We start from the raw sequence: 20,413 nt of genomic DNA, 5'->3' as shown, positions 1-20,413 counted from the left end.
AGAAAGCTCGAAGCTATTGAAACCTTTCTCTCAGCACGCGGAGTGCTCAGATGACAAGCGTGCAGCACGCACCCGCTTTGGCTCTGCCGCCCCGTGGCGCCGTCAACACAGCAGAGCGCGGAGGCCGACCAGGCCCACGGTGAACCGGCTGCTAAACAAGAAGCATCACCTCTGCTTGTCATTCCCTCTGCGACCTGGAGTCTGGCCCTTGCCATCAGCCTCCACGTGGATTAAATTATGAGCCACTGCAGCTGCCGACCCGCAGCGCCCCCTAAGCAGAGCTCAGGGCGAAAATCGGGAGTGAGGCCCTCTGTGCTCCAGGAGAACTGGAAGAACAGGTCTCTGGATAGGCAGATATTTTTTTTTTGTCTTTTTGTCTTTTGTTGTTGTTGTTGTTGTTGCTATTTCTTGGGCCGCTCCCGCGGCATATGGAGGTTCCCAGGCTAGGGGTTGAATCGGAGCTGTAGCCACCGGCCTACGCCAGAGCCACAGCAACGCGGGATCCGAGCCGCGTCTGCAACCTACACCACAGCTCACGGCAACGCCAGATCGTCAACCCACTGAGCAAGGGCAGGGACCGAACCCGCACCCTCATGGTTCCTAGTCGGATTCGTTAACCTCTGCGCCACGACGGGAACTCCTGGATAGGCAGATATTTTTAGAACATTTTATGTGCCCAGTTCTTGCATCTCCTCATGGCTAGACTAACCCTAAACTCCTGCACGGTGGCGTCTGCTCCTTGGGACAGTAGAGACCTTCACAGGACAAGCAACAGACTTTTGCAAACTGGGTGCCTGGCTGCACGCACCTCGCCTCGCCTTGATTGTATGCGACGTCCCCCCTTTCCTCCATGGGGCAGCATTTCAGATGTCATTGTCACCTGTGAATGCGTCGCCTCCAACGGTGAGAGCCGGCGCGTCCGGCAGGCTGGGGAAACTCAGGATCCTGGCCCTGAGAGCGGAGCCGCACGTCAAAGGAGTGATTTCAGGGAGCCCAGGCCTCTTGCTCCTGCTCCCAAAACTTTGTTGCAAAAACCCCAATGGATCCTCCACCACCCCCCCCCCCCCGGCCCAGCCTCCTCAGAGCAGTTTCTCAGGGCGACCTGGGATGCTGCCTCCCAGGCTTAAGTCCTAATTTTGCCCCAAATAAAACTTAACTCTCAACTTGCAGGTCGTGAGTGGTTTTAAGAGGACACCTTGTAGCCACAACGGCAGGGACAGTCTCGCAGTTCTGATACATTGTTCTAAATTCCTAAGACTCGAGACATTTGCTGTTCCAATTAAAGGATCCCGTTAGGGCTGTGTGAGACGTGTCGGGCCTCAGTTTGCGGAGCGTTCAGTCACTTAAGAAGAATTCCTTTTGATTTTATAGGGAAACAGTGCCCATGGGCAGCCACGAGACATTGTCTCTGTGTTGTGTCAGGTTGGCACGCCTGCCCTTATTTTCTACAGAAAGCGCATGATGAACATTTTGTTTTTTAAAAAGTTTGTGGACGTGACAGGCATATGCTTTCATCACCTGGTCCACCAGTTTCCGGTGCAGTGGACCTGACCTTCCTTCCTGCAGCACAGCCAGGTGTGAGGAACGTCTGCCCGCTCCAGGGCACGGGCAGGGCTCGGTGTGGACTGGGCAGGGCCCAGGGTCCTCCCGCGTGCCCCGCGTGTGGCTTGGCATGTGTGCCCGCAACCCGGAGGGTCCACTCTGTGATGGGTGCCCCACACAGGCACACACGCAAGACGATCACTGGTGGAAGAAGCCTCTCGGCAGGGATGAAGTGTCGCCATGGCAACTGGAGGGCGCACCCAGTGCCCAGGTATCTCCAGCAACTGGCACGTGAGCCATTTGAAGGTGGGGTGGCGCCACTACGGCAGCTCTCCCCCCAGGCCTGGTGGGCCCAGTCCAACGGTTCCCTGTTGGAACCAGCCGGGTTCCTGCTCCCTCCTTGCCTGTGGCCACCAGCTCCCTCCAAAGGCTGCACCCCGCGCCGATCTGTTTCCAGGGGGTCCGCGGCAGAAATAAGCCTGGAAAAACAACTGCGGACACCCAGGAAGGCAGGGGCAAGGCGCTCACGGAAGGGTCACTTCAGGGCCGGGAAGCCCACTGCGCTCAGAACAGTCCGTGGGAGGCACGGGGACAAGCGGGTCCATTAGGCAGGTGGGCGAGCTCCTGCCTCAGCCGCAGAGAAAGCGCAGGCCTGGCTTCTCATCCACCACAGGGCAACCGACACCTGAGACCTACGGCGACGGGCCGAGGAAATGAAGTTTCTAAACTCAGGCCGGGTCCCAGCCAGCGCTGCCTTTCCTGGGCCAATAGCGAGCATACTCTTACTGCCGGGAAGATGAGGTCGGGTTTCTGCAGGTGGCATGCCAGGAGCACCACTGGGAGGGTCTAACATGTTAGCTCACCTGGGCTGAAAGCCCCGCCCCCTCCCATCCCGAGAGACCCCCATGCTCAGATGGGACCTACAATTTTAAGGCAAAAATGTATGCCGGGGGTGCGCTCCCAAAAAGAAAAAAAGGAGAAAAAAAAAAGACAAAGACATGCGGGGCCAACGTGAAGGAAGAGGAGGTGGGCCGGGATCGGAGGCACGGGAACAGCCCCATCAGACCCTGTGTCCGAGGTCCAGGCCCTCCACGCGCGCCAGCAGCCAGAGGCAGAGCAGGAGGCTCCCGCCTGGGTGCCGAGAGACGCAGGCCAGCGCAGGCCCGGGGGCCCACTGCCCAGCCTCCAGGATGCCCCTCTCCACCTGGACCCGGGCAAACCTCAGCCTGAACCATGCCTCCTCGTGCAAGGGCAACAGAAGAAACAGCCACAAATGGAGTTCCCGTTGTGGCTCAGTGGTTCACGAATCCCACTAGGAACCATGAGGTTGTGGGTTCGATCCCTGGCCTTGCTCAGTGGGTTAAGGATCCGGCGTTGCTGTGAGCTGTGGTGTAGGTCGCAGACACAGTTCGGATCCCGCGTTGCTGTGGCTGTGGTGTAGGCTGGCGGGTACAGCTTTGATTCGACCCCTAGCCTGGGAACCTCCATATGCTGCGGGAGCAGCCCAAGAAATGGCAAAAAGACAAAAAATAAAATAAAATAAAAATAAATAAAAAAGAAACAGCCACAAATGTCAGGCTGAGAAGCCAAGGACGGGGGCTGAGAAGGGGCTCAGGATCGTGGAAAATCCAGCAAACCTGCCTGCAAGGTGCAGGAAAAACATTTTTTAAATTACTATCAGAAGCCCATGTAAATTCTAAAAACCATCCGACCGGTATTCTCAGTAAAATTTAAGAAAATGGCAACTATAGAAAGGCGAAAACGGCCCAACAGGCCAGATGTAAAGGGAGTTTAGTCAAAGACGGAAAAGGGAAGTTGGGTAAAGAAAGGACAGAGGGTGGAGAGTTTGGGTTTCAGCTCAGGAGAGTGGCCCGGGCACCTGAAACGCCGCCTTCACGTGCAAAACAAAGTGGTGGGGGTCGTGGCAGAGAAGGCGACAAATGAGGAAGCCTGACACCGAGGGCCAGGGCCAGAGCCAATGCCAGAGCCAGCGCCAGCGCCAGCGCCAGAGCCAGTGCCAGAGCCAGAGCCAGCGCCAGAGCCAGCGCCAGAGCCAGCGCCAGCGCCAGTGCCAGAGCCAGAGCCAGCGCCAGCGCCAGCGCCAGAGCCAGTGCCAGAGCCAGAGCCAGAGCCAGAGCCAGTGCCAGAGCCAGAGTCAGAGCCAGTGCCAATGCCAGTGCAGGGTAACTGCCTGCAGAGAGAGACAAAGAGACCAGAACAAGCGGAAAGGAAGCAAAATCCAAGGAGGTAAAACCGAGGTTCTCTTCTGAAGAGCAAAGAGTTTCCTAACGACCACGTAAAATCACATCATTTTAAAGTCCTTGTATCTAACACTTTTAAATGGCAAAGAATCAAATGGACTTTTAAAATTAAGGAGTATTGGTAAAGCTGCCTGCTGTGAGACCAAAGTTAAAATACACAAGCAATGGAAGTTCCCAGTGTGGCGCAGCAGAAATGAATCCCACTAGGAACCATGAGGTTGCAGGTTGGATCCTTGGCCTCGCTCAGTGGGTTAAGGATCCGGCATTGCCGTGAGCTGTGGTGTAGGTTGCAGATGTGGCTCGGATCCCGCGTGGCTGTGGCTCTGGCGTAGGCTGGTGGCTACAGCTCCGATTCGACCCCTAGCCTGGGAACCTCCATATGCCACAGGAGTGGCCCTAAAAAGACAAAGACAAAAAAAAAAAAAAGCGCAAACAGTTACCATTTAGAAAATATATGGGGAAAAATACTCTTATTCACAAAAATAAATCCAAAGCCTGAATAACTGGGAGTAACCCTGACATGAGGTGTGACCAGCTACATAGGCAGGAAACAGTCATAACAGGAGGCTTGTGTCACCAGGGTCGGCCCTCAGTTGACCCCTGACAGAAAGAGAGGAGCTCCCACAAAGTAAAACAAAACCTTTATTAAAACTAGAAAAAAAAACTACGTTATCAGATCCTAGAATAAAGAGGTTATCAAATCTCAGAATAAGGAAATTCTTCCAAGCAAAAAGGAAAGCAAAAAAAAAAAAAAAGATCAATAGATTTCATAAAGATTTATCTTTCTATTAAAAACTATAAGTTTTTTAATGAAAGACATGCAGGATAAAATACCTGTAAGAACTTTCACCAGTAAGACTCACAAAACACAAAGTAAACTTTCTCGGACAAGAAATGAAAACTAGAGCAAGAATGAGGTAAGGAGACCTTGCTCCAGGCCTCGGAGGGAAACCAGCAGCTCCTTCCCAGTGGCCTCCGGGCCATGGGCCGCCCTCTAGTCACCCCCTCAGTCTTCCTGGGAAACCCCAGCTGTTATTTCTTCTGTTTTCTGTACTATTTGTATTTTTTTGGGGGGGGGGTCTTTTTGCCTTTTCTGGGGCAGCTCCCACGGCACATGGAGGTTCCCAGGCTAGGGGTCCAATCGGAGCTGTAGCCACCGGCCTACGCCAGAGCCACAGCCACGTGGGACCCAAGCCACGTCTGCGAACTACACCACAGCTCATGGCAACGCCGGATCCATAACCCACTGAGCAAGGCCAGGGATCAAACCTGCAACCTCATGGTTCCTAGTTGGATTTGTTAAGCACTGAGCCATGATGGGAACTCCGATACTGCTTGTATTTTTTAACATTATTAAATGATACTCTTTATTTTGCCTCTCCCCTGGGCTTAGAACTTCAGAGCCATCTTTACTCATTTTTTACTTTTTTATTTTTGGCTGCCCGCCACATATGGGCCAGGGATCAGATCCGAGCTGCAGTTGTGACCTACACCGCAGCTGCAGCAACACCGGATCCTTCAACCCACTGTGCCAGACTGGGGACTGAACTGCATCCTGGCACCGCAGAGACGCTCACCACCTTCTTACGCCACAGTGGGAACTCCTGTATTATTTTTAAGTGCAGAAAAATACACCATTAAACCAACAGACCCAAAGAAGATGCAGCTGGAAGCATAGGGATTCCCCCCAAAAAACACTCCCCACGTGTCCAGCAGCCTCAGCTGGGCTGGGCCTGCTGCCCCCGTGCCCTGAAGGTTCGGCTCCCCGGCCAACACCCAACACAAAGGGTTTGCCCAGGGGCATCTGAAATCAAGTATTCTCAGCCCAAGAGACTGACATTGAAGCAGCCACTCCATGCAGGGAGAGAGTTCAGCATCCACAGGAAGCAGTGCGACATGGGGCCCAAGCCCGTGGCCCGCCCCCACCCCGCTCCAGGCAAAGGCCTGGCAGTGACACCCCTGCTGTCACCTGTCTTGCGTGTGCCAGGACGCTGGAGGCGCTTGTTCTGGCTGAGAATGCTGTCACCCCACAGCGTCTCCAGCAAGTACAGTTCCATTGATTTAAAGAAAAGTATTTCCTGGAGTTCCCGTCGGGGCGCAGTGGTTAACGCATCCAACTAGGAACCATGAAGTTGCGGGTTGGATCCCTGGCCTCGCTCAGTGGGTTAAGGATCTAGCGTTGCCACGAGCTGTGGTGTAGGTTGCAGTCGTGGCTTGGATCTGATGTTGCTGTGGCTGTGGTGTATGCAGGCCGGCGGCTACAGCTCCGATTGGACCCCTGGTCTGGGAACCTCCATACGCTGCGGGAGCAGCCCTAGAAAAGGCAAAAAGACCAAAAAGAAAGAAAAGAAAGAAAGAAAAGTATTCTCTGCTAGGAAACAGGGCTGGCACGCCCATTTCTGTGGCACACACACATTCCAAGAGTTCCTTTACTCAGTCTGTTCAGAGGAAAAATGACACCAGCAACCAGGGATGAGACACGGGTGGCTTGGTTCGGAGGCTGTGGTCTTCTGTCGAGTTAACCTGACTCACCCACCCTGACGTGCACGGCTCGGCGGCAGTGAAGCCAGCAAACGGGACTTGAAGAAGGAACCAGAGTGGGGACGTTGCGATAAACACCGGGGCCCTGAGGCGGAGACATGAGCCTGGAAAGCAAGGAGGAGGAAGCCTCTCCAGGCGCAAGGCCGGGGCCCCCTGAGCCCAGGGCTCCGCTCCGCCCCTGCCTCCGGACCAAGGCCCGCATCGCCGGGTGCCAGGTGGCCCCCGATGACCGTGCAGTCAGGGGACGAGGGGTGAGATGCTAAGTGCAGGTGGTGCCGAGCTGGACGCAGAAGCAAACCAGACCAGGTCAGCCGCCATGCTGGGGGGGGACAGACAGTGACAATGGGGCCTTTCAGCTGACCCATCCCCTGACAGGGCCTCTCGCAGGGGAACCCGGTCCGAGGCCGAGTGACTGGCCCCGGGTCCCAGAAGCCCTTCAGGGAAGAGCTGGGTTCCACACACGGACCCCTCTGACCCCAAGCTCTTAAGCCGAGCAGCAATGAGCTCCGGCCCAGGGACGACCCCCGGGCAGGCGGCTGGCGAGGTCGCGGAGCCACTGGCTCTCGGTTCCTAACAAAACGGGGTAGACAGACGTTGGGAGAAGGGTTTGCAGGTTCTTGAAAGATAAAGACCCAGTCGCGGCACAGCGATTCCTCCCCAGATATCTGCCCAGGAGGAGTGTCAACCCACGTCCCTAAAAGTAACGGAGATCACACACGGACCATCGAGACTCAGCTTCAGAAGACAGGACGCGGGGCCACGCCGCCAGGTTGTTGCTGGCGGCCCCAAGACCTTGACCGCCGTGTTTTCACTTCATCGGGCCATCAGGCTCCACGTCCCCACCCAGGTGGCGAAGGCCCCGCACCTGAACGTCCCACAGCGGCAGCCCCACCCACAGCAGGGGAGCCAGGCTGGCTCTGGCACCTCCACCCTCTCCCTCCGGGTGAGCGCCGGCCGCGTGGCCCCAGAGCCCTCAGGCAGGGAATCTGCCTTGACACCTCCACGTTTCCAGGGCCGGGCGCCCCAGATCGGACTCTGGACATGGGCATTTGGCAGCGTGGGTTTGGGCAACTGTACCCACCAGAGAGTTTTTAATTGAATCACGAAGGGCACTGACACCACCTACCCTCACAGGGCTGTGGTTAGGAGGAGCTGAAATGACACACACACAGTGGTCAGCGAGGTGCCCACCGAAAGATGACGGCAGCTGTCACAAGGATGTGGGGTTCGACGGGCTAGAGGGAGCCCGGGCTCCGGGACCAGTGAGTGACCCCTGGTTCACTCGCAAATATTCCTTCCTCAGAGATCACGCGGTTAAACCCTGGCCCACGAAGCCCACTGAAGAAGACAATTGGGCTGTCTCGTGGGGTGGGGGTCCCAGCGTCCAGATCCAAGGCTCTGAGCCCCTCAGCTGCAGGGGAGGGGTGTGCCAGGATGGGGCGGCCCTGGACCTGAAGGGGCTAGAGCGAGGGCCACGAGCTGGTCACCCCTGTGGCGACCATGGGGGCTCCTGGGCAGCAGCTGGAGAAGAAGCGGAGGCTCAGAGGGAAGAGGACCAGGTGGGGGCACTGGGGCAGGAGCCACGACTCTGCTGCCCAACCCAACCTCCGACCTCTGACCTCCACTGGTCGACCTTCAAAAGACAGCTGCGCTCAGAGGGAGGGATGCCGGGACAGGGCGCAGCAAGCAGTAGTTGCTCAATAAATCCTAATTTTTTTTTTCCATTTTTGAAAGTTTTATTAAAGTAGAGCTGGTTTACAAGGTTCTTCTGCTGGACAAGAAAGGGATTCAGGTGTCCATGAAGACACATCCGTTCCCTCTCAGATTCTTTTCCCACAGAGATGATCACAGAACCCTGGGGAGAGGGCTCGACACAGTGGGTCCCTGTTTGCCCGTCATTCCATGTACCTCGTGTGCACACGCCAACCCCAAAGCCCCAGTCCATTGCACCCCTGTCCCCTTAGTAACCAAAAGTTTGTTTTCAAAGTCTGTGAGTTTTGTTTCTGTTCTGCATATAAGTTCATTTGTATCATATTTTTAGAGTCCACTTATGTGGTACCATAGGCTGTCTGTCTTTCTCTGGGGTTGCTTTGTGTGATCATCTCAAGGTCCATCCATGTGCTGCAAATGGCATGATTTCACTCTTTATGGCTGAGTAATATTCCGTTGTGTATATGGACCGTCTCCTCTTTATCCGTTCCTCTGTCGATGGACACGGAGGTTGCTTCCATGTCTTGGCTGCAATGTTGTGCTGCTATGAACACTGGGGTGCAGGTATCTTTTCCAATTATGGTTTTCTCTGGATAGATGCCCAGGAGTGGGGGTGCTAGATCATACGGTAGTTCTTTTTATTTATTTATTTTTTGTCTTTTTGCCATTTCTTGGGCCGCTCCTGCGGCATATGGAGGTTCCCAGGCTAGGGGTCTCATCGGAGCTGTAGCCACCGGCCTACGCCAGAGCCACAGCAACGCAGGATCTGAGCCGCATCTGTGACCTGCACCACAGCTCACAGCAAGGCCGGATCCTTGACTCACTGAGCAAGGCCAGGGATCGAACCCGCCACCTCATGGTTCCTAGTCGGATTCGTTAACCACTGCGCCACCACAGGAATTCCCACGGTAGTTCTATTTTTATCTTTCTGAGGACCGTCCATAGTGTTCTCTATAGCATTGCACCGATTATATTCCCACCGCTGAAAGCAAGACAGGAGAGAAGGAAGGAGGAAATGGGAGAAAGAAGAGAGAAAACCAGGGAGAAATGCTTTAAACTTGGGTTGTGATGATCACTGTACAACTACAAATGTAATAAAGTTCACTGAGTTAAAACAAGGTTAAAAAATAACAAAAATTTTTAAAAAGCAGAGAACACCGGGCACGGGGCACTCGTCGTCCTGAAGAGGATCTCCCTCTGGGTGTGGGGACATTTCCTCCGGCAGCAAATGAATGAACGACAGGCCCTCCCCGCGGTACCCAGGCGCTGCCCACAGAGAACCCTGGTGTGTGTGTTAATGTTCCAAGGTTTCCTAGAAGACGCGCCTCCTGAGCTGAACATCTGACAGGAGCTCGAAAGCCAGAGCCAATGCAGAATTCTCACTAAACTGCTTTGAAGAATTATTTTTATACCTCACTTGAAAAAAGGGACCAGAGGCAAAAGGAGCAAAGAGATGCAGGCTTTTCTTCGCACGTGGCACGTGTCTGGCTGATCGATGGGACCAGCGTCTGCTTCCGGACATCGCGACGGCATAAAGCAGAACAGAAAACCGCACGTACTTCAATTTCAAAGCCCAAGCATCTCAAGAAGCTCACGCCCCGTGACCTGGAGCTGCCCGTGGAAGACGGGGCGCGTGCTCTCAGTTTCTGACGAATTACATGGAATTAAAGACGCTCAATAGCCGACAGGGAATCCAAGAAATGACTTTAAAAATTAACCGGCCAGCGTGTCAGAAATTCCACTTGAAATTCAAAAGTCAAGACAACGCTGTAAATAGAGTCACGAGAACAGAAGGAAGGACTCGACGTGGTTCGGACTGACGGCACCGACGTAGTGCAGGGCGGGAGTGTCCTTAGAGCAGCAGCCACGGGACAGCAGGAGGCCGAGGTGGGCACGGCCCCCGGAAGTGCAAGCCTGGTCACTGATGTGTGCTAAACCCCGCGGCGTGTGGAAATACAAATACCCAGAACGCCTGAGTACACAGAAGGAATCTGTCTTTGCTGGAACCCCTGGCGCGAACAGCTCCCCGTTCTGCCTCATCACTTTCTGGTGAGAACACTGACTCCGAACATTCCCGGAGAAAAGAACACTTTAAATTGAGACCATAAGTGATTTTGCAGGTGGGAGTCTGGAGAATCACCCCAAGTTCCACGCACACTGTTCCACGCGGAGATTCTCATGTCCCGCCTTTTCATCCGAGAGCCTGGACACGCCTGCGTCCGCCGACGGCGCCCACAGAGCAGTGTCTGGACATGAAGGGGGACACCGGCTGGGGTCTGCAGCCGAGTCCCCGAGCCTGCCGGTTCCTGCGGCCTGGAGACCAGGAGGGCCCTCTCGGCAGCACAAGTTCCCGAGGCAGGGCTGAGCATGCTCTCTGAGGCTGCTGGGCCCGCGGGCAGGGAAAGCGACGAAGTCAGGGCTGCAGCTGCAGCACCAATCCGGGTTCCAGTGGTTTTCTTACCAGGATGTTGCGGGCAGGGGGCGGTCCCTCTGCATGAAAACCAAGGAGCCTTCCTGCGGGGCTGGGGACCCAGGAGCTCTGGACGGCAGGGCCACCCTGAGGGCTGTCGGGCCAGAGGAGTGTTCACGAGCAGAGAGAACCTCCCCTTCGGCCAAAAGCACTACAAACTCTGTGTGTGTGTGTTTAGGATAAATTTAATGTACAGAAAATGATTCTATGGAACAGGCTTTTGGGTACAAGGCACCAAACACACGCACTCTGGAGCAACAGTTCTAAGAGGACGACCCAGCCCAGTAGAGGTGCAAGGTGCCCGGGCAGGGACGGTGCCGCGGGTGTGCTCTGTCACCCCCAACACACACACACACACACACACACACACACACACACACACTACACACATATACACACATACCACACACATGCACAGGCGCACATATGCACACACACACATACACAACACACACACACATGTGCATATACACACAACATGCACCACACATGCATCCGCATATACAATGCACATATACACACCACACACATACAGGCACACACAGCACATACGACACATGCACACGCACACACGCACACCATCCCCAAAGCCGAGCTCACTGGAGAGGATCCCACAGGAACTTCCCAGCTGGGGTGCTCTGGCTCAGCTTTCTGTTCCACACCCCCTGCCACCAGTGCCCTTGGAACCCAGGACAGTGGAGATGAAACGGTCCATCCTCTGGGAAGCCAAGCTCCACGGAGGCCCCAGCACGAAGCCGCCCAATAACGAAAGCTTTTTTGACAGAAAGTCCTCAGCAGCTCTGGGACCAGAGCCCCAGCCAATTCTGTTCTGTCCTCGTGCAATTAAGGCAAGACACCATAGAGAAGTTTTTTGTTGTTTTTTGTTTGTTTGGTTGGTTGGTTTTTTTTGTCTTTTTGCCATTTCTTGGGCCGCTCCCACGGCATATGGAGGTTCCCAGGCTAGGGGTAGAATCGGAGCTGTAGTCACCGGCCTACACCAGAGCCACAGCAACGTGGGATCTGAGCCGCATCTGCAACCTACACCACAGCTCACGGCAACGCCACATCCTTAACCCACTGAGCAAGGCCAGGGATTGAACCCGCAACCTCATGGTTCCTAGTCGGATTCGTTAACCCCTGCGACGGGAACTCCCGAGAAGTTTTTTTTTTTAATTGCACCCATGAAAATGTGCTCCAGTGAAAGTTCAGCTTGGAAGGAATTGAAAAGTCAAATCAAAACACAGTCGAATTGACATCTGTCTTTATTTCCATGAAAAACATGTGGATGCCTTGCAACCAAAGAGAGCAGTTTGGAGGCAATCAGATGGCCAGACACACATCTGCCCAGACGCACTCGCCACACCCTAGTTAACAAGATCAGTCAGTCGGGGTCATGTCACTTTTCCCAGTGACGAGAATGCCAACCGTTCTTTATTTTCAAGTTTCAGAAAACGTCCTTTTTCAGGTAATGGTGGCTAAAACCAAGTGGCCCTGCCATGCTGGGGTGATGCCTGTGGGCAGCCCCCCCAGCCCCCCAGGAAGCCCCACACCCCATCCCCCGTGTCCTCGGCATGTGCCAGGACCACAGCTCCTCTGAACTGAAAAAAATCAAGGCCGTTCCCCTGAAAACCCGAATCGCCTATTTCCTACCCAAGTCCGCTCCCCGAGGGTGCTTCGCCTTGCCCGCACCTCGGCGGTTTCTGTCCCCAGGTTTGATGGCTGGCTTGCCCCCTCTTCGCCCCGCCTGCTCCTGCTGGGCGGGGTGGTGGGTCCGGCCTGGTGGCTGCCCTGCTTCCTGAGGGCAGCCCTGCTCTCCAGCTCATTCTCCCCCAGCCCATGTGGGGGGCACCCAGGGAACCAGCTCAGCACCACACGGGTGCAGGTCAGCCTCGGCCCCTGATTAAAACACGCCTCAGCCCTCAGCCCTCACCTGTAAGCAAAACAACCCGTCCCCTAGTGGGGACTGACTGCCCGCCACGCCCTGCGGCCCCTGACCTCCGGTGGGGAGAAGCATGCCTGCCGCTACGGCCCTGTCTGGACAAAAATGATGACTGGTTTTGTCTGGTTTGCCGTGTGTTTCTAGTACGACGGACGCCAGGGTAATGAAATAGAAACAAAGGAAACACAAAGAGAACACCCTGCAGCCCAGAAAGCCCCGACCGTGGTCAGAGCCCCACGGGGCCATGTCTCCCATCGCTGCTGATGCTTTGTTAGGATTTTGTGAGTTCTTTCCTTCTCCTCAAACAGTATCTATTACTGCACTGACCACAAAAATCCACCTCATGGGTTCTTCTGGGACAGTCAGCCCCAACCGGGTCCTGCCCCCGCCGGTGGTGTAGACCCAGAATGTCAACTGAGGCTCCTGGGGGACGTGTTTTTCCACTTACTTGGCGGACTCGCCCCAAGACAAGTGATGAGAAATGTGTCCATCGGAAAGTAATTTGCGTGTTTTGGGCTGCACCCCAGGGCATCGGGAAGTTTCCAGGCCAGGGACTGAACCTGTGCCACAGCAGCAACCCAAGCTGCTGCAGTGACCGTGCTGGATCCTTAACCAGCTGCGCCACCGCGGGAACGCCACTGAGTAATTTGCATTTGAGCACCTGCAGGTACCGCTGTAAGCTTTCCTTCACTGCGGGAAGCCTAAGGCTTCTGCCCAACACCAGACGCACCACCCCTTCCAGCGACCCCTCTGCCTCAACTCTCCAACTGGGTGTCCAAGGACACACCCGCTGACACCCCCGGAGTAAGTGCCCCCCACCCCACCCCCGTCAAGGGCTCGTTCCGCAAGGCCACCCCCACCTCAGACCCAGCCCCAAGCCCCCGGGGCACCCGTTCTTCTGACAGACCAGCTATAAACGGGGGTCTCCAACAGGGGGGCTTGGGGAGATAATTTACCAGCGTGGCCCCACAGAACTCAGGGAAACGCTTTGCTCACCGTTGTTACTGGTTTATGACAAAAGACACGACTCAGGCCAGGCATGGGGGCGGGGGGCAGGGGTCAGTGCCCTCTCCAGGGTGCCCCCTCTCAGCCCTTCCTGTGCTCGCCAGCCCACATGCTCTCTGAATCCAGCCAGGTAGGGGTGATTATGGAGGTTCCACTACAATCACCCACTTGATTAAATCAGGCCACTGGTCACTGAGTCCAGGCCCTCCCCTCCCCCGGATCTAACCCTATAACCGTGCCTGGCCTTTCTGGGGCCACGCCCCATCCTGAAGCCACCTGGGCCCCGGACACCAGTCACCACATCAGTGCACAGAGACACTCTTATTTGTCACTCAGACTTAGGCCGGGGGTGCCAGGCGCCAGGGACAAAGACCCCGCACACCGCAGCCAGGACTCGCCCGGCCTCCCTCTGTCCCCCACTGAGGTCCTGACAAGTCCTGAGGCCAGGTGTTCACGCTGCGTGTGAGCACTCTGTACCCCCCCCAACAACACTGCCCCGAAAGTAGTCGGGTAACTCACAAAAGAGACCCGATTGTTTTTATCCCAACACACAGATCCCCCCTCCTCAGTTCTGGGCTCAGCCTGGCGGAGCTGAAGGGGGACTGGAACCTGGGGGCAGCGTCTTAGCCCAACAAGAGGAGAAATGCCGGTGACGACGCTGCCACGCGTGGCCAGGCAGCCCCCGGGGCTCCAAGCAGGGTCACTGAAGGCCAACAGCGGGGAGCACCGCAGTGCACACCCCTGCCCCCCAGGACTGGCCCACGTTCCTGGCAGCAATTGTTACACGAGGTAGGTACAACACACCTACTTCCTGCAAAGTTTTTAAAATCAGTGCCCACCTAGGAGAACTTGTGGGGGACACGGGGCTGCACGCATCAGCCACACGAGGCAGAATGTGTGCGGCTACAAGCTCAGTCCCTCTGGGTGCAGCTCCGAGGGGTGAGTCGGTTAGGGGGAGCCAGGTGGGCTTCCCCGGCAGCACCTGCATTGAGTCTCTGTCACGAAGGGATGGGGAGCGTGGCCTCGCCCCCCAACCTCTGTGGACCAGCGCAGCTGCAAATCCAAACCACGGAGCAAACTTAAGGTCACAGGACCCGTGAGACCGAGGCCGAAGCCAAGCACGTTTTAAATAAAGAGAGGCCGTGTTCGCAAGCCCAGGCCTGGGTTCTGCTCCCGGGACGGGCCGGCCTCTCTGTGGTCCTGACGGCACGCAAACCACTCTGCACCAGACGCCCGTCTATCTGGCTGTTCCTTACCGAGGGCGTGGGTGGTTCCCAGGACGGCGGCCCCCCGAGTTGGAAATCCAGCTCTCCTGCCTGCTCCCCCGACACACTACCTCCCCCCACGACCTTGCATGGGTTTTCATGATCAGGCTACTGGGGAGAAAAGAGGTGAGAATTGGAGGTCTTTGGGCAGGAAAACCCCAAAGTCATGGATAACCCCAAAGCACGGGGGGGGGGGCTGGTCTGGGGCTCCCATGAGGCTGCACACTGGAGACCAGCCTCCCTCCTGCAGGTGGGGCTCTGCCTCCCCTTCCAGGGACTTGGACAGAGCCAAAGAGGGACCAAGCCTCTAGAGACTGCTCGACTCAGCCATCGACTTGGCCACTTTCTTTTTCCTTCTTTTTTTTTTTTTTTTTTTTTGGTCTTTTTGCCTTTTCTGGGGCTGCTCCCACAGCATACGGAGGCTCCCAGGCTAGGGGTTGAATCGGAGCTATAGATGCTGGCCTACACCACAGCCACAGCAATGCAGGGTCAGAGCTGTGCCTGCGACCTACACCACAGCGCATGGCAACACTGGATCCTTAACCCACTGAGCAAGGCCAGGGATTGAACCCGCAACCTCATGGTTCCTAGTCGGATTCGTTAACCACTGCGCCACGACGGGAACTCCAGACTCGGCCACTTTCATTCAGACCCACTTTCTCTTGTCCCCACTGCCTCCTCTCAGCCCACCACCAGCTGCCAGATGCACGCAAGTGTGAGCGGCACGGCCCCAGCTGGGCTCCACGGCACCGCCCGGCCTGGGTCTCGTCCTTCAGCTCAGCTCAGCCTTCGAGTGCGCCTCACGGCCTGGAGAAGCAGGGACCACTCCTTCCTAGAAGTGGCGAGAAGGAGGGACCAGGGCAAAGTCAAGCAAACTCATTTGCTTCATTGAAAACAGACTCGCCTTCGAAGAAGCACCACGTGCAACCAGCAGCCTCTGGGCCGGAGGGCGACGGCAGAGAGGGACGCCTCCTCCACGGGGTGGGCGGCCTCCCTGCAGCCTCCCCAGCTGCGGCCTGGGCGCGTCCTTGGGGCTCTGCATCACTGCCTCCGCCCAGGCGCTGCCCCGTGGGCCTCTGCAGCTCCAGAACCGGCCCCTTCCTCCCACGGGAGTGCCCGGCCCGCTTCATGCCCGCATGTCTGCTGGGCCCCAGACCCTCACAAGATGCGGCCCCAGGACCAGCACGCCGGCGGCTGGCACTGATGTCCAAACACAATGAAGAGGAGACTGCGAAGCCCAGGAGGACGGGGAGCTGGGAAACCGCAGTGTCTCCTCACCGTCTACACCACGGGCTTCCTGAAGGTGTCGACGCGCGTGGTGCAACCCGCAGATCACAATCCCAAAGTGCGTGGGGTTGAAATACTCCGGCTACAGACCAGCTGCTACTCTCGTCGACAGGATTTTGACGCAGCTGCTTTACTTTGAAACTCAGATGTAAAGCTGCCAATTAGAAGCCAAACAGGGCAGAGCCAAACCCATCTTCGCCCAAAGGCCTTGCACGTGGCTGCCGGTCCCGTAAGGACCTGTGTTCTTCAGCTTCTGCTTCGGAGAAGCCTCCCGGGCAGAGGTCCACTCGGCCCTGGCAGCGCCTCCAGCTTCTGAAGATACCCTCCCTCTCCCGGCTCGTCCTCACTGGGCCTGGAATCCAGGTCGGGAAACACCTCCTGCTCTGCCCTCCCAGCCACCGCCCCCCACCGGGAGGGGGCCCACCCACAGCAGGACACCCCCAGCTCTTCCTGGAGCTGAAGGCACCCACGGGGGAGATACAGCGGCTCATTTTATGAGGCGAAGCACCTAACTGCCCATAGAAGGGACACGAGTGCTTGGCACTGAGGCCCTGTGGCCCCCATGAGAGCAGGGAGCCCATGTGCAATGAGGAGGCCTCTCCATGGGGACCAGGAGCCCCAGTGATAGGCTGGCGGCCAGGAGCTGCACCCCGAGAGAGAGAACGGGGGGCCAACCCGGGGCTCAGCTCCACGACCAGGGCGGAAGTGGGGTAGCCCTTCCCCAGCTCTGTCCGGGAGGTGACAGCTCAACTGGACGCTGCCCTTGATGTGAGGGCCTCCCCAGCCAGTCAGGGATTCAGGGCACTGCCTGCAAGGGTGGGACTGCCCCGTGCCCCCACCCCACACGCCCACCCCCCGTGCGAGCTGCCTCAGGCTCTGAGGCCCAGCCATGCCGAAAACGCAGAAATAGACGGTTCATTCAAGCTGCCAGGATGAAGCTGGGCCCAGGAACTTCCAAGACAAACCTGTGCCCAGGAACTGCTAGGACGAAGCTGAGCCCAGGAACTTCTAAGGCAAATGTGTGCCCAGGAGCTGCCAGGATGAAGCTGGGCCCAGGAACTGCCAGGACGAAGCTGCGCCCAGGAACTGCCAAACAAACTTGCGCCCAGAAACTGCCAGGACGAAGCTGGGCCGGGGCCCCGCCCTCCCTCAACAGCCCGGCCCTGGCTTCGTGTCTCTCCTCCAGCCAGGACCCTGCAGACGGGGCATCCACCCTGGTTGTCCACCACGTTCCTGGGCTCCCTTTGTGCCGGGGGGCGTCGCCTTCAGGCAGGCTCTTAGGTGGGATGTGAGAAATAACTTCCATCATGCTGGAAGGGGGACAAGGGCACAGAGGGCAGCCTGTCCTCTTCCCCGCAGTGGAGCAGAGGCACCTGCCCATCCGCAGTGTGGCTCCCCCCGCCCAGGGCCCCCAGAAGAGGAGGGACCAGTCCCCCCAGGGGCCCCCGAACCCTGCAGGGACCGTGGTCCTACTCAAACTTGGCCAGAAAGAGCGATGGTGGGGGCAGGAGGAGCACGGGGTGGGGGCAGTGTTTACTCCCGACGTGCCCCCCTCACCCCAGGGGCTTCTTTCAGCCCAAACACCTGCCCTGGGAAACCCGACAAACACCAAGAAACCGACCATGGATATGCAGGTAGAGGCTCCAGCGGACACAGCACGCGCCCCAGCTCCCACCTGAGCAACCACGGGCAGCCTGGCTTCTCGGACTCGCCCTGGGGGGCCCAGGACCACACACGCAGGTCCGCCCTTGCCACAGGGCCGGCTGGAGTGTAACTGGGGGACCGGGGCACTTCCGTGAGACCCGCACGGGCCCCCTGACCGGGTGCCTTGGGGATGGAACCTCACCGTGGATTTCTTACTTTGGTGAATTTGCACCTCGGAATTGAAATTCTTCACATGGAATTTTCATTAGATAGAGTTTCTCGTTTTTCAGAGCAGTTTCTCACGGCTCGCTGTGCGCGACTCCCAAGTGGTGATGGCGTTGGGGCGTCCGAGGCCGCCCATCTACCGCTTGGAGAGATGGTGCAGTGACCTGCATCTGCAGCCACAGCCACCAGGGCCTCGGGTCTGAGATCACTCACCGGCTTCTGAGGCCCTGTGAGCTCCACCCTGTCACCCTCCGCGGCCCCTTCCCCCACACAGCCCCACCCACCCAGCCTTACCGGCCCCGTCCACGGGGACCTAGGGAGGCAATGCTCCAGAATGGCTGCGGGGGCACAGCTAAAACGAGGGAGACCGGGCACAGGAGACCGAAAAGAAAGTTGCCCACGTTGGAGGAGTTGGCCAAGCTTCTCGGAGGAGGCCTGGGGTCAAGCTGACATCTTCCAGGTGCAAGCCCAGGCCCGGCTCAGGGCGGCGGGAGGCCCTGCAGCAAAGGCACCTGTGTGTGAGGTCATGGTCGCTTCCTCCAGAACAGGGCTGTGCGGCTCTGCAGGAGGACGCTGAGCTGGGAGGGGGCTTGCTCAGGAGCCCTCGGAAGGGGAAGGAGGAGCAGAGACCCGTGGGCCCCCAGAGGTACCACTGACCCCAGAGCACGGGCGGAGGGGAGACCCAGGTTAGCTGGGCAGACAGGGGGAGACAAGTGTCACAGCTGCTGACTCCCTGGGCAGGGCAACGAAGGCTCAGAAGAGACGCCAACAGAGGGTGCTGAGGAGGAGCTGTTTCTCTCCCCACTCTAAGACCCAGGCCTTGGCATCAAGCACAGCCCCCCAGTGCACGTGGCCGGAGCGGCCAGGACTTGGCCCCCCCTCTAAGTAGGGACCCTCAGAGGGAGGCGTCGCTTCCCTAATGTTTCGTGCAAGCTGTTCCCGGCCCGCCTGCCTGCAGCCCCCAAGCCAGCCACCCCCGCCTCCACCACCACGAAGCCCCGGGAGTCGGCAGCCTCTGTTCTCATCTGGGTGGTCTTCCTTGATTGCTACGCCTGCTTCCAGTCCCTAAGGAGGAATTAATTCCACCTTCTTGTGTGGGAGTCTGGCCCTGGTAGGAGGGTTGCAATACCAAAAGGTGGCCACAAGATGGCACCCAGGAGCGGTCTTTACCCCAAACCCCAGGCACAGTCATGCACCTGCTATGGGAGGTGTAGGGGGTGACCCCTGGGTCCAGGTGAACCAGCCCCTCAGCGCCCTCCCTCCGGAGGGGGAGACAGAGTGGGCGCAGTGTGGGGGAGCCCAGGGGCCATTTCCCAGAGCTGCAGGGAGAGCTCCTCCGTCTGGTCTCTCACAGAGACCCTATGGTGAAGGGCCAGGAGGGGACAGTTTCAAGCTATCCACGTGGTTCCAGTGAGTCCAAGGTGAGCAAAATAGGCAGGACACTCCCTCCCAGAAGCCCTTCCCACTCAGGCTGAACTTGGCCTCCTGGCACAGTGACCAAACTACCCAAGTTCTCAAGCAAAAAAGGAGGCCAGTGCTGCCCTGGAGTGCTCTGGGGACAGCCAGGGACACTGCTCTAGGGGTGCCAGGGAAAGCTCATGGACACTACTCTAGGGACAGGTGGGGACATCCCACGGACACTGCTCTGGGGATAGCCAAGGACAGCCCAAGGACACCACTCTAGGGACAGTCCAGGGACAGCTGGGGGACACTACTCTGGGGACAGATCAGAAAAAGCCCAGAGATTGCCATGGGACAGTCTGGGGATACTGCTCTGGGCACAGCCTGCAAACAGCCCCGAGACCTCCCTGGGACAGCCTGGGGAGAGCCCAGAGAAGACCCAGAGACTGTCAGGATCAAAGGCATTGAGCGGCTTCACCCAAAAAACAAGCTCTTTGAAACACAGGATAAAAGTATCACACTGGGCGCGTGGTTACTATGTTTGCTTTTTCTTTCCAACATGCAAACTGGCCTAAAAGGACTTGGGCACAGGAAGAGTCCGGACCTGCTGCGTGGGGACCCTCTCCCCGACCGCCCACCGCCACCAGAGATGAGCCCCGGAGGCTCCCGCCTGGGGTGAGGCCAGACAGCTCAGCGGTGGTGCCCAAACAGGACACAAGGGCCCAGAGCAGCCCCCAAAGGGCCAAAACCCCAGGAAAAGGCCACGACACCTGGGACGGCCATGGAGGAATCCCCCGGTGTCTTCGGTGAACCCCAAGCCTTCTGCCATGGCTCCACCCCGACTCACACGGGCGTGGGAGCTCAGGCTCCCACTGTTCCCCTTCCCAGAGCCCACAAGTTAGTCTTGCCGTGGAGCCACAGGCCAGAGATTCCACAGCCCTTGGAGCGGAGGGGGGGGGGGGTCAGGACAGGGCTGGGGCTGCAGAAACCCGCTCTGGGCTGGTCCTCCCCGCAGATGTCCTGGAACCGCAGGCGCTGGCCCGTGTCCACATGTCGCGACCAGGGCCAGAAGTAGGGTCCCTCCCCAGCGCCCCCGACTCGCCCTGGGCGCTCTCGCCAGTGA

The 20,413-nt window shown here is 57.6% G+C and overlaps 1 protein-coding gene across 1 annotated transcript in view; it reads right to left on the bottom strand.

Moving 5' to 3' along the window:
* The window catches only part of PTPRN2 (protein tyrosine phosphatase receptor type N2), a 711,364-nt gene that overhangs the window by 562,678 nt on the left and 128,273 nt on the right, over positions 1 to 20,413 (bottom strand). The window lies entirely within an intron of this gene.

Source organism: Phacochoerus africanus, chromosome 16, assembly GCF_016906955.1.
Source record: "Phacochoerus africanus isolate WHEZ1 chromosome 16, ROS_Pafr_v1, whole genome shotgun sequence".
Classification (NCBI taxonomy): domain Eukaryota; kingdom Metazoa; phylum Chordata; class Mammalia; order Artiodactyla; family Suidae; genus Phacochoerus; species Phacochoerus africanus.
The sequence above is the reverse complement of the archived record's forward strand: the minus strand, read 5'-3'. Positions and strand labels throughout refer to the sequence as shown.